The following is a 22,015-nucleotide window of genomic DNA, read 5'->3' on the forward strand; positions in this document are numbered from 1 at the left end:
CCTTTATCAATGAGTATTACAGTATATCTGTTGGCACCAAAAAAATTAGCTCCACTGAAGTGAACAGAAAAACTGTGTATGACAATTTATGTACAGAAATGGTATCCATGCTTTTACAAAAGATACAAGCACAACATTTCTAACCTGATCAGGCCACTAAACTTGAAAAGTTATAACCAAAAGGGAAAAAAAATATGACTGCTTGAAAGAGTTTAATTAGGAGATCCTGCTGGATTGTGTCAGCTTTCCTTCTATTCAGAATTTAATCTGGTGTAAATCTGAAGCTGACATGGATAGAGTAATAATGATTAGGGGGAAATATAAAGCAAAAGCCCTTCTCACTTAGTTCTAATTCATGCATTGTTATGTTACTCAGCTGGCTCTCAAGCTGGGCAGAAGGAAAGATTTAAGAGAAGTAGCAACTCATCTGAATGCCAGCAGAAAGAAGAAAATGCATTCTTCTATCCAGAAGAAAGAGGAAAATGCATTTTTTTTTGCAAAAAGACTCAGCTGCTTCAACGTGGCAGAATATGTCTGCAAGAAAAAACATCTATGGTGATTATAGATAGGAGACTGAAATTTTGCAGTTGAAAAAGGCTCCCTTCTAAATGGATGAGACATATGGGCGATCTCTTTCCTGGGCTGGTAATGGGCACAGACAGCAGTGCAGCGTCACAGCTGCCCCTCTCCCCATGCCACTGACAGCACTGATGAAAATGAGATTTCCCTGGGTGCACACAGAGTCCGAAAACAAATAGGAAGAGACAGTGTCAATGAGTTTTTTTTATTAATCATAGGAATGCTGAGGAGATTGTCAGTGAAATGAGGGTTATGAGGAGAAAGACTGCACTGAAAACTGAAGGTGATGTCTTGAAATTTTAGAGTGAAAGGCAAAACTTCTCCTGGCATCTAGGGCCAGGAGCTCATCTTCTGTGTGTAGAACAGTGAATGCAAAACTTTCTAAAGGGAATAAATCATTTCCACCTCAAAAACATTCTGTTAGGGATTCACTCTCCCTGATGAACATACCATGATGGTTTAAAAGCAAATCTCTACATTGTCTACAAATGGTGTTATAAATTAAGCTTAAAATGACCACGAGAAAGAAACTTCTAAAATTATTGTATGCTTGATACACCAGCATGTTAAGTTGAGACAAGATTCACAATACTTCTCCCAAGGCTGAAAAACTTTAATAAACTTCAGAGCACAGCAGAGGTATGTCAGTTCTGGTATATCAAGGGAGTTATTTTGAAAACCTCTGTACACACCCAGGCACCAGCATGATCTTCCTAAGATCCAACACAATTGAATAATGTGACTGTAGCCAGCCTTGGTCATAATACATGTATTAATCATCTTTTTTTTTATCTAGAAACAGGAGAAATATTACTAATGAAATGAAACATTAGAAACACCAATAACCCAGAGGAGAATTAGCCTGGATGAGAAGCTTACATCCTGGTTTCCAAAAGCTAAAATCTTCCCCAGCTCCTTCTCTCTCTGCTCATTTTCCTCTGCTGAAAAGTGACAGTGATTGATATCTTCTCCCACCCTAAGTATGCTGTGGTTATTTCTCCTTATGGTTGGAATTAAGCTAACAGCCCAGCTCAAACACTCACCCATTTAGATGAAGTATTTATTAGCCACGAATCCTTCTGTTCTTACACCACCTCAAAGTTCTTGTGTACGTCACTGAGGAGCACAAAGGGAAGGATTCTGGCATTCAGCACCAAACCCTCTAACAAGGCGAGCAGGCATGGAACGGCTCCCAAAGCCCAGATGTTTAAACCATATGAAGCTGCAGAAGAAAATAAAGAGCAGCTGAATTACAAAGGAGGGGAGGATACAATGTTTGTGTATGGTTAAACTACTGTAAACTTTGAAATCTGTATTATGGAATCCATTAGGAAACCCATAACTTTGATTTAAAAGTAATAGTCGTAAGATTCTTACTTTGCCATTATTTGTGGTATAATGAGAAGGTACGTTACTAGAATCCCACAAACTAAATACATGGATTTCATTAAAACTGTCCTGATGAAGAGCAAAATCGAAGGAAAAAGGAAACAACAACTTTTATTTGATGCCAATTTATTTTCATAGGCTGCTTTGCACAGCAGAAACCTAGGAAGATAAAAAGACAAGGAAAACTTTTCCCTCTCTTCCATAACAGAGAGGAACTTTTTAATGGTATTTGAAGGGCGGAAATGACCTACTTCCAGTTGCTTCTATATTAAGAATCTGGCTACATATCCAAGAGTTGCCTGAAGAATCAAAGCAGCGTACAAATTCAAATCAGGATTTATTTGTCAACACATTGGTTAAATAGAAAATTTGTTGCTAAAGAATGTGCTGTAAAAATGAAAGCTTGAAAGTCTGCCCCAGTGGGGTCCTTCAGGGACATAACTCCAACATTTGCCTTGCCTCCCCTCCAGCTTTCTCCTGCTCTCCCTTCCTCTCTCCACTCTGATGACTGTCCTGGGGAAGCAGAAATCACAGGAACATCATGAGCTTTATGCCCACCTCTCAGGTCAGCTTTTTACTCCAAAGGACCCACAAACCAAGTCTGCACAAAGTGCAACCAGGACTGTTGTGGTATCCACTGGGGATTTTTTGCAGAGATCCCCTTCCCACTCAGTGAAGCCCCAGGAGTTCACCAATCCCCCCTGCCCCAAAACTGTTCTTGCTACAGGGTTTTTTCACAAGACAGAGCTCCTCCAGGAAAACTGCCAACACCAAAGTGACTGTCCTGTCTCATGGATTCCATTTTAAATAAGCAACTGGTGAAGGAGACTGGCAGAAGACTGGAGGGCTCATATTCATGCTGGTAAACCAACACAGCACCAATATCTGTGCAGGGTGTGCACAGAAAGGCTGCTCTCCTCTTCCTCCTCCCCAAGAGCAGCCCATAAATGTTTATGTTTGGGACGGTGTGAAACAGATGATAGGTCACAGAACATCACATCTGGGGCTGCACCCATCCCCTGCTGGGAGGAAGAGGAATGAATGATCCAGCATTTGCATATTATTATCTTGTGAGGAAGCAGGAAGGACAACACAGGCAACTCCAGAACTGTTACCTTTAGTCTTGAGTTATAATTATGGACATCATATAATCTATAGTCAATTTTACAGTATTCAAAGGGTATGTCCACAAAATCTATTTACTTGTCTACTTTACAGCTCAAATGGCCACTATCCCCCAACCAGTCCGTGCTGCCACGTTCCCACACCCTGGGTTGGCCCCCAGGCATGCCAGTGCTCTTTGCATTCCAGCCCACACTCACACCTCCCAAGGCCAGGGACTAGAGCTGGGTGCAGCATTCTAGGTGAGCGCTCAGCCAGCCTCAGGTCAGAGGTGCTAAAGCTCCTCCAGCTTCGCTGGAAACTCTTCCCCTTGATTCTACACCTGGACTATAGATATAGATATTCCAGTGTGACTTGAGCCTTCTTCTCATCTCTTCACTTGTAGCCTGCAGACAAACTTTTGGCTTGTTCTTCTTATGTCTGAGCCTTTGCATTCCATTTTAATATATGTATCACCTTCAGATGGCTGTAGACCTCAGGTTCATCTACTCTTCTAGTGCTACCCTCCACTTCTTCTACCCACAACAGCATCCTTCCAGATCTGTATGGGTCCCAGGGTGTTGTTCTGAGCCCCCAAGATCAGTGGAAGCTGAAACCAGCAGGCAAACCACATCACTCAATACCTGGAAAAATAAATATTTTTGTTTCCAGCTTTTTTTTATGAAGTTATATCCACCGGTGTATGCATGTGCTCCTCAAATGTACCCCTGTGTGCACACACATAATATGAACATTAAAAGAGCAGGCTTTAAAACTGCTCAGTCATTTTGGTACTTTTGCACTCTCAGCTATTGAACTAACAGCCTGAGCAGCTGAATTTTGTTTGGGATGATAAAAGAGACAGGTTGTAAATTCAAACTATGGAAACTTTGACACTCCCAATTTCTGTTCTTATTCTAATGTTTTAAACTATTCTTGTTGATTTATTAGGAGTTAAATAATAATCATTGCAAGAAAATCAGAGCCATTAAGTACTTCTCACTCATTTAATTTTAAATATACACTTTTGACCATCACTGCCTTACAGTGACACCTTCTGGAAAATCTTGGAGGAGAGGGAAAACTTCTCCATAAAGAGAGAGTGTGTAGGGGACAGATGTGAATCAATGCAGATCAGCCTTGGAGCACTTATTTCTGACAGACTTTGGATGTTCAAATACATATATAGTGCTGTTACAGACACCCTACAGTTCAGCTCTCTCTAAGAAAACAAACCTATTGCTGTATCTTTAATCTGGTCGTGTTTGTTTTCTTCCATAAATGGTGTTAAAGTGTAGGGTAGTCATAGTATCATTCTTCTTAGCATCTCACAGTGATAAAAATATAAAACTAGAAGTACTTAATTTTGCTGGAATTAGAATTTATTCCATTTGAAACACTGTCTAAAAATACTTCTATATGCTAAAAGAGACATTTTTGTTAATACCAAGTCTTTAAGGGATAACAATAGCTGCAGTACAGAGGTTCAGCTGTTTAGGCAGCTTGCTTGATCAGGCAAGCAAAGCAGGGGGAAACCCCCTCAAAATTCACTAGAGAAGACTAGCAGAAGATGTGAAAACATAGTTTGCACTTCTAGAGAGCAGTTCAGCTGCTGGCAACTACTGTCATGGCAGAGCTTCCAGTTTCTGGGAAGCTCCCTCACTGTCTAACACACAAAGTTACACTGGCATCAGCAGTAGTTTCTGAGACCACTCTCAATACACTGTCAAAAGAGTGGCTCTGTTGTGTCTCACCAGACTTAGAGAAAAGGAAGCCTTTGAGGCTGGCTGCCATTTAAGCAAATGAAAGTTTTACAAGGAGGATCTGGGATCTGGGGATGGCCACGTTTGGTTCATTAGCAGAGTTACACTGATGAACAGCTTGTGCAAGAATGGTGTAGGAGTATAGACAGTTTATTATAAAAAGCTGAAATCTAACTGAAAACAGAGCTGCTAGGCCCCCACAAAAAGTATGGCAGGGTGATTTCCAAATTTGCAACTCTTGACATCACAAGAACCAACTCCAAAATGTCTCAACATCCTTACTCACATTGTCTCTGATGACCCTTGTGCCATGAGTCTCCATCCCTTTGTATAAGAGTGCTCGCTGTAAATTTCCAGCTCATTAGTTATATATGCAAGCATGAAATCAGCACAGCCATGATGATTTAAACCAGATGAGGGTTGACCTTTAGTTTGGACAGAGGACCATGTGGGAGAGGAAATTGCATTGCATGGGAAAGAGTCATTACAATGACCAAAATAATTCAGGTGAGCTCGGCTGTCCTCACAGGAGACAGACCCTTGTGCCCAAAGCCACCAGGGCTGGCTGGCACTGGCCCAGCCCAGAGCAAAGCACACCTGGGTGCTGCAGTTGGCCAAGCTCTCCTCTGAGGGATGGAGCAGCTGGAAGTGTGGTGGGACCTGCCACCCAGCAGACAGGCTGTACCTGAGGTACCTGACAGGGGCACATCCCACATTTCCACCTCCAAAGCAACTCAGCCTGCACATTTCCTCTGTCTGGTCCCAACAGGATACCAGCATGTGGACAAAACCTGCATTCAGTCTCAAGAAACCGAAAATTGTCCCAGTGCTGCCAGCAAAGAGGACTTCAGTCTTCAGGAGTTGGAGGACTTTACAACAGAGATCTTTCCAATGCAGATTAGCTCAATTTTTCATTTATTTCTAAAGATTTCTGTTATCCTTTGCCTACTGGAAGTTTCTTTATTTGGTTACATCAGAAAGGGCAGTTAATGATTCCCAAATAAAAATATTGTATTTAACATCACAAAAAGGGGACTTTTTTATGGAGACACAGTTTCCAGAGGAGAAGAGGAGAAAAATCCACTGAGCAATAAAAAAAGTTATCATATATTCAGGACTGATCAATCCAAACAGATTTTGTTTAAAATCCATGAAGTTTCCAAATTTGTGTCTACCAAGCCCTAGAATTTATTTAGTTAAATCCTCTAGCTTCAACCAGGTGAGTTCTTTAGGTAGACAAACCTGCAGCAGCTGGGGCTTAGAAAATACCACGTACTGTAGGATTTTCAATAAAGCAAAGACTGAGTCAACCCTAATTGTATTTCTATATAAATGAAATCTCTTTTTGTCCATCTTGTTATTCCAAAGGCTGTGCTGTTTTGTAGCAACACACTACAAAGGAGGCCAGAAAGTAGTGCACAATAGGTGTAACATGGAGAGAATAAGATGGAAGGAAACAACAGCCAGACTCACTGGAATTCATGGGAGCAGAAAGGGAAAGGAGGATTATCTGCAGGTATGAGCTATGCCCAGTGAAGAGACTTCACCACAGTAACATAATTTAAAGGGGCTTAGTACTGGAATGCAAACTGGTGGCTCTTAGAATGTGATTTCTTTTTTTAAAAAAGGGGAGTCAAATTTGTCCCAATAAGCTCAGAACAGCTTACAATAGCTGCCCCCACTGAGGCTCTAGAAACACCACTGCAATAGAAGCATGAGAAGAAAAGGCTTTTGCAAGGAACAGCCTAAGACAGTGACTATGAGGACTTTTTCCTCAAGACCTGCTGAATTATAAAGAAAAATTATTACAAGGTGTGCATGCATTTTTCATTGATAACTATGACAGTCACATAGCTATAACAAGGAGTTTATTTCAGCCTGGACGCAAACCACTGGTCTTGAAATTTCAATCATGAAATGAAGGAGAGAGAAGGACACTGAGACACAGAAAGAAAAAGCCTGTGTTTTTACAAAAGGACACAATATGCTGCCAGGTAACCAGACAGGGAACCTTCTGTGCTGTCAATGTAGCTACTATAAACTGATCCTGAGAAAATATTTAAATCTACATTTCTTTTCAAGAAAAAACCTTCAAAAAGAGCACTTTTACTTTAATAGTAATCCATGTTAATTTACTGCAACAATAACCAGAAGTCAGTTTAGCACTTGAAATTTTGCTTTTACTATAAAGCTTGAAATGGAAACTGTGGCCTTGATGAAAACTGTAAAATTCCAGTAAATGGGATTAGTCATCCTTTTGTGTGCCCCAGTTCCACATATCACATAACAAGCAGTGACACCCTCAGCTAGCAAGTGGAAGTAAATATACTTCAAAAAGGGGAAAAAAAAGCCACAGAGAGGATGAGTAATATTTGACATTTTCATGTACGGAATTTCTGTAGATGTCTCTCTCCCAGAGGAGAAATCTCTTCCAAAATATTTAGTCCATTGTGGTATTTCTCCTTGATAGAGTACTATGAAATCCAGAGCATTGAAATCCTTAATGAAAACATCGTAATATTTAACTCTTTGCAACCTGGGATCATTTAAGACTTTTCAAATCAAGATTAGTATAACAAGTGGCAAAGAGGAATGGATTTCAATCTTTGAGATTCCTGCAGATTGTGGAAAACTTCACTGCCTGATCTCTCTCCATCCAATGCTGTGAGCCTTTAATTCCACCTTCAAGAGAAGAATTCCATTGAAGAAATAACTACTCCATTGAGCAAGCAGATATTTCTCACACTAATACTGTATGTCTAATCACTTTGGTTTTGATGGAATATGGTTAATATTTCCCTCCCAGAGCTCACTGTCCTCAGCAGAAACCTCATATATTCACTTTCTGCTGCCCTTGGTTACACAGTGTGCTTTGTCAAAGCATGAAGCATGCTGCTGCTTGCACAAGTAAGGAAACCTCACTGGAAAAATTGCATTTATTAAGTTTCTGGGTTAATTGGCTGTTGCTATTGAGTAAAGCATCTGATTGTTATAAGAATTTAGCATACTGAATGGATCTTAAATAGATTTCCCGTCCAAACATGCTGTCAAGTGCATGGAATAATAGGTATAATTCTTTTGATCCATAGTCAAATTACAGGACAATAAAAATCCATTAAAGTTAGTTATAAATTTCAGTAATTGACAAAAAATCAAAACAACTCTAGCAAACCCAAATTCTTGCAAGCGCTTACTGTTTTTGTCATTCTAACTTCATGTCATGGATCAGAAATTAAAGTCCTTACAGAATGCCTCAGCAGCATTGCTTAAAAACTCACAATTCCTGGAAGCTGTGCAGCTTTGGAAACACCCTAAGTAATTTCTCTCCATCTTGCAAGAAAGCCATGTTCCACAGCAATCCCAGCCTTCAGCCCAATAAAAAAGAGTCTTTCTCCAAAAACTCAGGCCTGGATGTCTTCCCTTGTCAGGGTTAGTATGAAAGTGAGAGTGGGAGAGCTCCAACATCCAGGACATCCATGGCCCATCTCTAAATGGACAGGTGAAGGTCAGAGAGTGGAATCTCTTCTGCAGTGGCAGGATATCACAACAAAGGGCCACATCCCAGTCCTGCCACCCTGGCCAGCTGGCCTGTCAGTGGTGTACAGGTGAAGAAAGGACTGAAGTCATCAAAAAACCCACCTGCTTGGCTTCCCTTGGACACCTGCAGATTTACACCTCAAAATGTTTTGTTTTAAATAGTAGTCCCAAAAAGGAAAGGATCTTTTGTTTATGGCTGTTATAAACATCATTTGTGTCACATTCCTATTTGAAAGAATGGAAATTTACCTTGCCTTTTAAAAAGGGGATAATCCGTACTGCACAACTGGGCAATTCTTTGCACATTGCATTTTGTGGACTTCAGTTTGGGATCTACAGTATTTCAGTGTTTAGTTTTCATAAGTTAATGTCTTACCTTTGATAGCAGCTTTTTACCAAAGTTGAATGAAGACAAATATAGCACCTTTCACTACATTCACCGCAGGCCATGGCAAGCAATGCCTGTAGATAGAAGAACAGCTGACACAGGCTGGCCAAGGAAGTTTATATAACAGTGGGAAAAGGCTGTGCTCTGCAGGCTCACAGGAATTGCAGCAGTTAGGGCACACATATGCTGCACAAAGCCCAGCAAACCCAAGTGGGGCTGCAGGCAGAGCTGGCCTTGATGCCAGCAGAAAATCACAAATGCCATCAAAATTCTCCTTTTAAGCTGCAGCTGGCTGCCAACTGTTTAGCAGCTGCAGAGGAAAGGAGGAGAAACAGGGAAATTTTACAGTTTAACAGCATATAGCTTTGGTACAAATAATTTCAAGGAGAAATAGAAGAAAAAAGCAAACACATTAAACATACATTCTCCCCCTTGCCCCCACCATTTTAAAAGGAAGTAAGAGACTTGCAGGGAAATGACAGGGAAATTACATGGCCATTTAGATACCAAATTTCTCTACCAGCTGAGAGATCAATGATAACAGAACAGAACAGATTATACCCTTAGCTAGACAGGAGAAAGGCTGGAGTTTAACTGCTCTACAAATATCTAAAGGAGACCCCTCTAAGTCTACAAAATACAAATTCACAAAATGCACAAATTTTGACATTTAAAGAAAGCTAAGGAAGGTGAAGAGACGACTCAGGACCCTTGAATCAGAGCATGATTACCACGTGAGACACAAGGCGCACCAGTGCACTGCTCCAGGCTCATAACATCCGCTGATGAGAAGATGCATCACCCACTAAGCTAAAAAAAGATGCACAAAGGAAGAGTGGCTTCTGGGAAAGAATTTCCAGTAAAGCCCCCCCTGCATGAGTAGCACAGACCACATAGTCAAACACAGCAGACCCACCACAGAATAAAAATTAATGTCAGAGCTACATATTTCCTTAGGCTGCCTGTTAAAGAGGACCAGTAGGAGACCCTAGGGAGAAAATTCATAGAAAACCAGCATAGGAGACCAATAGGAGACTACAGAGGAGAAAACTTGGAGTAACCTGTTGCTGTTTTTCCAAACATATTGATATGGGAGATTTAAACTCATATGCTAATTATTTTCTCATTAGAAGAGTGCTGTTGCACTATTTGCAGACTAAGTTACTAGTCAGAATGGGCTTTTTGTCCCCAGTCTGTCCCTTAGTGGGGACATAATGATACACACTCCCTCATATGGAACACATTAGACATTAAGTATAAAAGCTGTTTTTGTTTTTATATAACTTCACACACAGTGAAAATAATATCCCACAGACTATATATTAATCATGTTTACTGATCTCTGCAGAGTATTAGTACACTTTGAAGTCAGCCTGTTGTGCCAAACCTCTGTCAGCTGAAGCCATAAATTTTCTGCTTTACTCCTTGTGTAACTTTTCCTTTCTCTCCCCACCCCAGCCCTCAATGAGGCAAGATTAATTTTGAGCTAGATGCATTTCTATGTTAGCCAAATCATATGAGATGTGTGAATGGATGACTTCAATTTGAAGGTACATGTTAAAGTACCCAAGTCATCTTTTCCACCCAGTAAACTTCTCAGTCATTCTTCTTGAATTGTTCTGCAACAGAATGAGAGCTTTCCAAGAACTCTGCCCATCAGCACACTGTTAGTTAACCATGTTTCAAACCTAATGCTGTAAGTTACCTTTAGAAAGCAGTGATTATAAATAAATCATCTGAGATATGGTTTCTCCCATATTGTGAACCATAGCAATAACACATCTTTAACTGAATAGGTATTTTGCATCAGAATACAAAAACACGTTCCAGTTTGGAAAAAACCCCAAACCAACAACAACCACAAAACCAGCTGCTAAAACAAAGTGAAAAGATGTGCTGATAAAACTAAGCACAGAGTTGTGCAGAGCTTTCTGCCCTAAGACACGAGGCTGTCTAGCAGGGGAAAAGGAGTTATCATCTTTCAGCCATCAGCAGTGTAGGCATGCACAGACATGCATCCACAGGATAAAGGAATGAGCCAGTGGCTGATGTTCCCAGCACCTCTCTGCAAATCCTGGTCCATTAGGAATAGCTCTTGAGAGCCTCTCAGCAAGAATCACTGACAATTATCATGAAGTGCAAGTGTATGTATCCAGGCACTTACTGGATGCCAAAGCAGAAGCATTACTTGATAAGAGCAGCTCAGGAAAATCAGGCTAATCTTAACATGCTTCCACCATTAGCACCAGCTTCAGCAGGGCAAACTGTACTGCAAAATGCAGTACTACAAAAATAATAATTCTGTTCCTTCACTAAGAATAGAAACACAGAGTGCATACAAACAAGAAAGACATACAGAAATCTTGGCTCTAGCTGGCATACAAGTCGAAGTTAAGGAAGCAAGACTAATGTTCCCTGGAGTCCCATCAGCACAGGTGATTGTTTGTGGCTATGCATTGTTAATATCTGTATCTATCTGCATTGCATTTGAAAGTCTAGGCTTCTGATTTTGACCCTCTGAGAGTATGAAGCAAGCTGCCTACAGTAGCCTGAAACCAGTGGTGAATATACATGACCTTCAGTATATTTTTCATAGTAAAAATTATTTCAGTCCCTAGTTGCCATTTGACTACAGGTGTTAAGGACTAAATAGAGCTATCTCAGCTGGCAAGGACAAAAATTAAATGGTCTTGAGATCTTATTGACAGTCTCCTTCTTTTTCTTCCAAAAACACAGACCTTACACAGCTAACCAAACAGAAGCTGACAAAGTACACAGAAAGCTGAGGTGCCTCAGAAACTACTGCTAGCATCAAAAGTAGCAAAACTAGTAAAATACAGCAGAGCACCTCAAACATATTAATTTACTTCATTTAGTAATTGATTGATATAGTGATTTTGGTGCTAAGTGGATTTAATGCAGGGCCAATGTTAAAAGCCAAGCTGCTGCTCTGGTGAATGAACCTGTTCCTCCAGGATGGAGCCAGAGCAGCAAACAGGGAAAGAAAAACCTGCCACCACTTTGGGTGGGGGAATCATGAAGGAACGTGTACTTGCCAAGTGAGGTCTCTCTGCAGCCATGATGAGAGGCTGTTCAAACACCATTTTTCTTGATGGTTGACAGGGTAAGAATGGGAGCATGCAAAAGGTGTTTAGGAACAGGGATGCAACACAAGATTCTCTCGCTAGCTCTGGGAAATTGTCATTAATTCAACAACACCTGGAAAACCATGGGTTTGGCTCATCAATGGACAAGTGAATGTCCATTTTCTGACTATGCAGCCAAACAAATACAGTCTCACTGAGAATCTGAGCTGTGTAATCCCACACCAAGGCCTGTGCTGACTCTCAGTAAGAACAGGCTTGAAAGGAGTCTGTCTCCATCCCATTGGAGCTGTTTGTTCCATGCTTTCTGTATAAACACTAAGTGCCAGCACCTTTCCCCAGCCTGAGATCCTCACCATTTTCTACTTTGCTTGTTTCTGGTATTGTCTGGGGACAAGAACCTCAGAGTTTAGTAGAGCATTGCTAAAATATTAAAGAAAAATGTTACATTCATATTGAAACTCTCAAAAAAACCTTAAGAGCTTGAACCCACTGTCTTCCTATTGCACCCTAAAAATATACAAGTTGAAGAAGAAAAATTACATGATGATTACAGTATCATCAAATATATTAGTAGGTGAGGCTAGTCAGTGTTACATGATTATGCCATGAAAGATTCTGACATTAAAACAAATGCACATTATTCACAAGGGAGTTATTCAAGAAACAACAAGACTCTAAATTCCCACTTTTTAGTTTTATATCTGAAATATAACCTCACAGGGGTTTGATTCAGTGCATTAAATAGAATGGCCTCCTTGAAAAAAAGTCCCTGCCAGCACACTCATTGCATCCCTGTTCATAGCATGCCCAGAGTGCACACACTCTTTTCACCACAGTATGGATAATGATAAAAGATCAGAGGTGCTTTTGAATGTTTTAGAATTTGTTTCTGCTCTGAAAGAGTTAGTTATCAGGGCTGTGATACAATTCAGAGGCAGTTTTCTGACAAAGCTGAAATGGCCACTCTCCAGGAATGGGAAAGGATGTTACTGCAAGGGTTCCATTAGTCACCAAAGCATTTTTCTCTTAAATGTGCCAGTTTTTGACCTTGGAGGTCAGCAAAAGACTGCATCTGTTGTTGGTTGGTTTTCCTGAAGACTCATATCTAAGAGCTCGGGCTGATGTTTCCCTAATTGCATTTCCTTTCCACAACAATTTGCCATGGCCCCATTCACAAAGGGATTCATCCAGCCTGGAAGTGCTTTTTGAGGCACCTGAGGACAGGGTCTCCTCCATCATTTCCAAGCAGAGCAATCACAAACCTTTACAACCTTGTAAAGTTAACCAAAGGGTTCTATTCAGAGCAGGGGAGAGGGAAAAACCAAAAATAATATACAACTAAATCAGAGCTATCCCACCACAGTGAGATAAAAGGAAGCCAAAAAGGAGCTTTTATTTGCAATCAGCTACAGGCAGGGAGCTCCTAGGATATGGACAACAGCATGAGGGGAAATGACAGCAAATTTTACCAAAATAAACAAAAAATGCAGGAATGAAATACAGACATTTTTTCCCCAAATAATGCAAACAAGTAGATGAAAACTACAAAAAATTTTTCTTCTTTAAGAATTTCTCTACTTGCAAAAGACAAATAGCTCAAAGCAGGAAACAAACACTGTGACACATCAACGTTATTGATGGCAAATGTTCTTGTTTCCAGTAAGAATTTAGTGTGTTTCAGATGGCTTAAATGGAATTTAAAAATTACGGAAAATACTTCTGCCGAATACAAAAGGCCATCTTTTTTCTTGCTTTTCTTTCCCTGTTACTTGAATTGCTTCTTTTTTTCTTTACATATTTTGAAGCAAACACCTTTTAAAATCTGTTTGCATTCACCCAAGTAGTGATATACAAGAAAGACCAAACACTAAGTATCCTAACATCCTTTCTATATGACTTCTCTGTGTGTAAGACCAAATATTTACAGCACATATCTCAGTGAAAAGTTCCACAAAGCAGAAAGCAATCTCCATGGGATTGACAGGCATGAAAATATGGATTAATATTGCAAATCAAAATCTAACATCTGAGAGTTCCCCTTTCAAATAAAAATCCAAAGAAACAACCTAATCTGCAGCACAAAAAACAAATAAGCAAATTAAAAACAAAAAACAAACCCTCCCATTTAATTAAAGAGAAAAATAGTTAATCTGCTCTTGATTTCCTGATGTCATATCCTTAAATCCCAGTTAAAATGTCACTTAGGAACAATATTAAATGTTCAAGATATCCCTGTGACCAGGATTGAGCATAAAACAAGTTTACACAGACACAGCATAGGAAAACTTTCAAGAGGCCACAAAAAAAAAAAAAAAAAAAAAAAAAAAAAAAAAAAAAAAAGCCAAACTAGCCCAGGCTTTCTGGGAAATCACATATCTGGGAAAAGTCCATTACATGATAAATATCACCTACTGGCAACACTTTATCAAGTAGACAAATCTTTTCACAAGGCTAAATACAACGTGTATTTAATGTGCAAACATTTCAAGCTTGAAATCCAATGAAATGAGTATTTACTCTCAAAGCTACTCTTTCAAACTTCACGACATATTTGTAAAAAATAAATTCATTTAGTAGAGGGTTGTATAAGGTGGCAAATTCTTCCCTATTCACTAGGTGGCACTATAAGTCCACCAGTGATTTTAAAGCTCATCAGTATTTTCTACTCTAGTTGTTGCAAATGTCTGTCTGAAAAAGCAATATTATCTTTTTAGTCTTCTTTAAGAGCTCTTCTGGGGGTTAACTTGACATGCTTTATCCTGTTAAGCAGGAAAGAAATTTTTCCGTAAGATATTAAAATGCACCATGTAAATCACTTTATATTTATATTGTTCTGAATGGTGCTCAAATTTCATAAACTGAAAGATCCAGCAAGGAGGGAGGAAGAAACCAAAATTTTGGTTGAAATTTTTAAATGTTTAGATAGAGAATTTGAGCTGCAATAATAGTAATAATAGGTGGTACTTATTTTGTTTGTATTTATTTACTTACAGATTACTAAAACTTAAACTAATAATCCATGTAGTAGGTTTGCTGATTTTTATTGAGGAAGAAAAAGTGAAAATTATGGGAATTGAAGTTAGAGCCTGACTTTTCTTAACCTGAAGAGCTAATAACTTGGGACACAACATCCAGTGCTTTCCAGTGGAGGTGACACATCTTCAGGGAGGATGGATGTGCCAGCCCAAGGGTTTGTCACAAAAGCCTGCAGCACGACTGATGGCACAGGAAAGCACACTGAAACCTGCTCTGGTCCCCAGCACTGGTTTGGCCAGCAGGCCAATGATTCACTAGGCTGGTTAACAAGGGAAAGGGGGAAAGAAAAGCCAATTTTGTTGTGATAGCAAAGGAAAGCAGCAGGCCCTGCTATGTGCCTGTGCTGTTTCTCCAGTGCTCTTGCTGGGTTACTTTTCCTGGATACCCACCCAGCCTGTCTGTCCATGGGCTGTGGATGCAGTGGGGGCAGCCAGGAGCTGGCATGGTCCGGGTCCAGCACCAGCCCATGGGGAGGAAAAGCAAAGAAAAAGCAAAGCCAAAATAAGGAGCAGCTATGGCACTGCTCTGTCCAAGTGAAGACCCAGTGGTTGCCCATGGAAGGCCAGAGCCCACTTCCCTTGGGCTCTTCTCCCTGATGTAAAGGTCGTGTCCATCAGAGCAACAGTTTCAAGCGGTCTGTGGTCCAGCCACAGAACAGAGCTAATGGCAGCCATGGATGTGAGACAGGAAAGGAGGGGCCAGGATGCCAGGGCAGGTCTGGCAGGTGCCCAGGACACAGGGCAGAGGTGCACAGCCTCTTGCAAGGCCACTGCTCCTCTCTCAAGGCCACGGTTCCTGTCTCACTTGTGTGCCACAGAAAAGAAAGGCCCATTCACATGTGTGTCCCAGCCTTTCTACAGGACAAATTCCAGCCTTGCTCAGAGGGTAAATGATACACTGGGTTTCCAAATGACCAGGAGCCCTTTAGAATTATGTTTTCAAATACACTTACCAGTTTCACTACATCTGAAAATCTGGATCTCAGGTGATGAAATAAGGGATGGGGCAAATCTGACTCTTAGAAGGTGTCAAAACCATAAATAGGAAAGAAGAAAATCCCTCCCTCCTAAATCAACCCTTCTGTATTGAGCATATCTTCAATGTTCCCAAGGCAGGATATTTTTTAAAGATCTCATATATTACTATTCACAGGAACATGGGCATATGAGTAATTCCTGGGGTCCTTTAAAAGTATTTATTTGAATGGTTTTCTTCTTCCAGTTTGTCACTTGCTCGCATATCAAAAGTTCAGAAAAGGCACAGAGCACCACTGTGCTCCCAAGCAGCTCCCTGAATAGTCCCTTGGCAGCTGTAACTCAGCAGGAAAGTTCAGGGGCTTGGATGTGTTAATTAGCTGGCAGCTCTCCTCAAATTTTCAGCAGCAATGCTCAGTGCTGTAGCTCTGTCTCCAGGCATACACTTTCATTTTGCTGTTTCACCAAGCAAACCCTGAAAAAGGAAGAACAAGTGCTGAATTTAATAGGAGTTAATGCATTACTTTGCAAGTGCTTCGTGGCTGAGAGTCTCAAGTCTTCCTCCCAGCAATGTGACTGAGACAGCTGCAAATCTCCAAGGGATGACCTCTGCTAAGTGAGTCAGTTCAGGCCAGCTCCCAGCAGATAAATGACACCCTATATCTCCCTTCAGCTCTTTACCCAGGCCTGGGGAGGGAGCAGGGCGTGTGAGCCCTGTGCTGCTGTGGCTGCACACAACCAGCTGTGAGGTTCACCCTGCAACTGGGACCTTGCAGCCGCTCTGGGACTGGATGTTCCTGCCACACAAACCACCCAGGAGCATCAGCAGCCTCCAACACCCAGCTTAAACACATTTTAGAGTATTGTGCTCAGTTCCTCAACACCAAGGGTTCTGTCAGATAGCTCATTACCTGGCACCTCACACATTGCTGGAGGATATTTCAATTTCCAGAAAAAAAGTCCTGGACAAATCAGATTCACCTCTGAGCACTGGAAGGGCCCAGTTTTCAAAAGCTTGGGAATTCTTTTCTCCTCTGTTTCAGCAATAAGCAATAATAAGTAATTAGCACCCTCAGTATTACTTCAACATCCATTTTCTGGACCCCATTTAACAAAGTGCACACTGAAAAAGTTTCTCTCATGGGTAAGTTTTCTTCTGCAGCTTTTCCTTAGGCAACAATGTAAGATAATTTCAGTAGACTGTAGGGAATAGAGACACGCTCAGTTAATCTGAATAGAGGTATTGTAATTTACAGGCATATACCAAATTAAATACATGAGGTTAAAATAGAGCACAATATATTTAACATATTTAGAGGGGGGTAAAGGTAAATGGAGTTTACCTAGTTTTGTTTGGATAATAAAGCATTTAACCACTGTTCATACTCTTTGGATAAGTGGATTTATCCTTAGTTTGGATGCATGCCTATCCAACTTCCATACACTCTTCCTTCACAGTTGAGAAAAGGTCAAGGAAATAACTTCAGCCTTCATAAATAATTTTAAATTATGGTGTTCTAGCAAATGTTCCATTTCCGATGCCATTTGTGAGGCAGAAATTTTGGCCCGTTGAGACGACAGGGCAAAAAGACAAGTTGTATTTTAATGAAAATGGTGGTGCAAAGAGCCAAGAGTGCTGCTTGTCTCTGTTATTAGTGTCCAGACAGGGAGAACCAGTATCCAGGAGCCAGCACACACATCACTGGGCAGCTGGGGAGAGCACTGGCCACTGCCACCCCTGCACGGGGACAGGCAAAGGCACCTGCCAGGAGAGGGGACCCACAGCAGGGCTCTCCACCCACAGTGACCCCAGCCAGACAGTCCTGAAAAACACTCCCTTTGAAATCATTAGGGATATAGTTTGTTCATAAAATATTGTGTCTTAAGGTCCAGAGCTTCTGTTTGTTTAGACTGACTTAACCACAGTTAAATATATGTCTTTAAAAATAGTATGTGGAGTACGAATGTAAATGTAAGGTTACTTGTTCCACTAGAAAAATACCAGATCAGTGAAGTGATCAGTTTTGATATTGCAGTTCCTGCTTGTTAAGGAAACCATTCTTGGTTTGGCGCTCAATAAGCCTGCAAATGGTTATTCATACCATTGTAAATTAAATATGGAGATATTTAACAGTGATTAAAACAATATTTGTTTGCTTCATTTCTGGACATCAAATTGGGGAATTAGTAAAAAATTCTGAAAATAAAGTGCTACTTTGGTAAACATCCCACCACTGTTTGTTTCCAAGAGATAATTTAAAGAGGTCTAGCATTTAAATATTTGCCTTGTCTTGTCACCACAGGAATATCTCAGGCACTACAATTATTTTTCCATTTTTAATGCAGAAAAGACAGCTCTAACTGGTTGGATTTCCACAGCTATAATTACCTAATATCTCTAAATTTTTCATTTTGTGTTCCCCCCTGGATTCTGGGGCTTAAAAGGGGCCACGACTGACTAAGGGCAATAAACATGACTGTGGTGGTTTCCCTGTGTGACACCCTCTCCCAGGGATCCTGACTCATCACAATCCTTGACCAGGCATGCAGTTAGCTAGCCAGAAAAGCAGGCATTAATATTGTCGCATTAAATCTGCTTCAATTTGTTGTCCATCCATCCAATTCAGCTCAGTTTCCAGCCAGGAGGTGGCAATCTTGTTTCATACTTGTGCTGTTTTCAGCCAGACTCCAGCATCAGGACTTGGACCTGTGTGTGCCTGCAGAATAAATAATGAAAACCAACTCAACTTTAAATTGGCAGCTACATCTTATTATAGGCACAACATCAAAAGAGAAAAAACCCTCATCTCTAGAAGTAAAGATATATTAAAGTTGAGCATTCTAACTGGAAATAACAATTTTTAAAAGTTGTTATTGGTAGGTAGAATAATTTTGCAACAGGTCTCCTATTTTTGATTACATTTAGGGTGAAGAAACTGATCTTATTTCAGAGGCAGAATTCTTAGAGTGAAAGTAGATTCAATGGAAAACTTTCTTTACAGGAGGTAGGATTTTCCTTCCTCACAAAATAACAACAGAGGAGCTTGATATTGGAAAGATGCTGTAAATTTGGCTTCCTGGAAGAACCTGGAGTAAAATAAAAAATTGATAGGTATCTGGACACACAAAAATGATATTTGGATACTAAAAAAAAAAAAAAAAAGCATACACCACCAAGTAATTCAGCCCTGGTCTGCAGAAAAAAATGAAAATAATTTCCTATAAATAAAGATGATAAAGATGAAGGAGCTACTTCTTACACAGGGCCTGATCCCACCCACCAACACCTTACCTAGCAAAGGAAATGGAAGATTTACCACAACAAACTCTGTGATCACTATTGAGCAGGAGGAAACACAGGTCTGGGATGATTTTTCACTCCCTGAGCTCTACTCTGCTGCCATAGCATTTCTGGCATTTTGGGAAAGTTTGGCCATTCTGCCTTTTCAAGGTCCTGGGTGTAGACAGAGACACACCAAGAGGCAGATGTGAATCACAGAGAACAGTTTTACTGGGAATTTGCACAGGCATCACAGCTGGGCTTTGCTCTCCAGAGGGATTACTCTAACGCAGGCAACATGACATAACTTGGTATTTTTCACCCCAGAAATGTTTCAAGAAGTTCTATGTTTGGAGAAAAGAACTTCATCTTGCAAGCTGTGTCTTACACAGCCTTTACAGAAGTCTATCATTAGTAAAAAAACATTTCATTTCAATTGTTGCAGATTCCAAAACATCCAACACTAAGGGAAGAGCTTGTTCACAGAGAGCACCAGGAGCTGGGGCTTCTCAGCAGTGTCCCGTGACATGCTCAGTGTCAGGATCCCCACCACTTCCAGGTCAGGTGCTTGGTGCATTAGATAGTTATAGCTGTGGGAATCCAACCAGTTAGAGCTGCCTTTTCTGCATTAAAAATGGAAAAATAATAGTAGTGCCTGAGATATTCCTGTGGTGACAAGAAAAGGGAAATATTTAAATACTAGACCTCTTTAAATTATCTCTTGGAAAAAACAGTGGCTGGCAATGTAGATGTTTACCAAAGTAGCACTTTGTTTTCAGAATTTTGTACTAATGCATGGCTGCACCTCCCAGACCAGCACCTGAAATGGGCTCTTTCTTCTGGCACTCATCTGTGCCTTGCAGCAGATGCTTTTTCATCATCACGTACATTTTTTCAAAGAACCATCCTGATAACTCTAAGCAGTCTTGTATTAGAAGAGCACACAAGAGTGGAATTAAAGAATTTCTGGTTCTTTGAGCCACCATCCATTCAAGCCATGCTGTGGCTGCAGAGGCCCAGGGCTCCTCATCCCTGCTTCCCATAGTTCATGGATTTGTGGGTCTGTGCCTGTTACAGCATCACCCGCTCTGTCCTCTGCAAGAGGCTGCTGTTCTCTGTTCTGGGCACCAGCACAGCGCAGTGACTGTAAAGGACAGAAAGCAAGAATTAGGTCAATAAATTATAAGTTTCAAAGCACCACAATCATTATGTTGTGCTAAGGCATTTGCAGTTCATTTAATGAAATGAGAGTAGAGGCCCCAAGACCAGAGGGTGTGGAAACCTTCAATTCACAGACGTATACTAGCTGCATACCAATGCAACATCAGACCAAAATAAATCACTAAGATAAGAGAAGATTTTTCCTGGAGACTGAAAAACACTGTAACATCTGGAATGAAAAAAAATTTAGTTCAATATGTGTTTTGGATGCTTTGTAGGAAAAATATCTGCAAGAGACTGTCTTGTATTTAAACAGTGAACACTGAGAGCCAGGATGTTTCCTGGGGATTAATGACTACCTAGGAGAGTTAATGACCCAGAGAAAAGCTGAGGGTCATTAAAACCAGTCAGTCACCAGGTCATTGGGAAATTCTCTCTGCTCAAGTTTGTTATGGTTGCTGACAGTGCTCCTCCTTCTTGGTAAATATAAGAAAAGAAAAAAGCAGCAGCATACTTCTTTCTGCAGCCATCCCCCTGTTGGGGGAAATGTTGGGAGGACACCACCACTGTGCTAAACCTTGTAAAAAACCAAATAGAATTTCTCCCCTTGAATTTAGATAATATTGCTATATTCCAGTGTGTTTAGATTAGGCATAGTTGCACATGAAAAATCTAGGTCACCTTTCAATAAATATATCCATCAGTTTGAGTATTACTTAAGAATTTTTTACTTAAAAGATTAACTTTTTTAATAAATACAGTAATTAGCTGCATTTTTATCTCAATAGATTTCTGTCTAAGACACCCAAATGTTACCAGTTATTAAACCCTGATTTGCCAATGAACTTTGGGAGAAACACACTGCTCTGAACATTTCATTTGTCTGAGAGTTTGTCAGTAACAAGAGAAGTACAAGACAGGCAACAACTACAGTCATGTATTTCCTGCCTTAGTTACACACCACGATATTGGCACAGGAGTCAGCAGCCAAAAGCAAAGTCACAATTACCCTGGAAAAGATGTTCTTTCAGGGAAACCTGCATCTGTGTTCATGTCAGGTTGGTCAGCCACAAAAACCAGAGGCAGGAAAGTTTCCTTTAATGAGTAAATTTGATAGTGAAGCACATCTAACCTAAAAATGTGTGCTTACAAAACCCAAACAGAAAGAGGCAGGGGGGCACAATCAACAAAGGTAGCTTGAACAAACAGCAGCTCTCAATTATTAGGTACTGCCACCAAAAGGCCTTAAACACCAATTTCAATGCAAAAGGATGCAGGTGAACACAGATGGCTGAATCAGTGAAATATTGCAGGCCTGGAGTCCTTCAGGCAGAGACCAATGAGGGAATGCCCAGGCCATGTCCCTCCAGATTTAGCAGAGAATCATGGAATCATTTAGATAGAAAAAGATCTTTAACATCACAGAGTTCAAACATTAACCAAGTTCACCACTAAACCATGTCCCTGTGTGCCACATCTACGCTTCATTTAAATACCTCCAGGAATGGCAGCTCCACCACTTCCCTGGGCAGCCTGTGTCAGTGCTTGACAACATGCTTGGGTAATACATTTTTCCTAATATCCATCTGAACCCCCTCTGGTGCAACTTGAGGTCATTGCCTCTTGTCCTGTCACTTGAAACAAAAGGCTGACCCTCACCTCACTGCAAGCTCCTTTCAGGCATTTGTTGTGAGCCCTAA

Source organism: Zonotrichia albicollis, chromosome 1, assembly GCF_047830755.1.
Source record: "Zonotrichia albicollis isolate bZonAlb1 chromosome 1, bZonAlb1.hap1, whole genome shotgun sequence".
Classification (NCBI taxonomy): domain Eukaryota; kingdom Metazoa; phylum Chordata; class Aves; order Passeriformes; family Passerellidae; genus Zonotrichia; species Zonotrichia albicollis.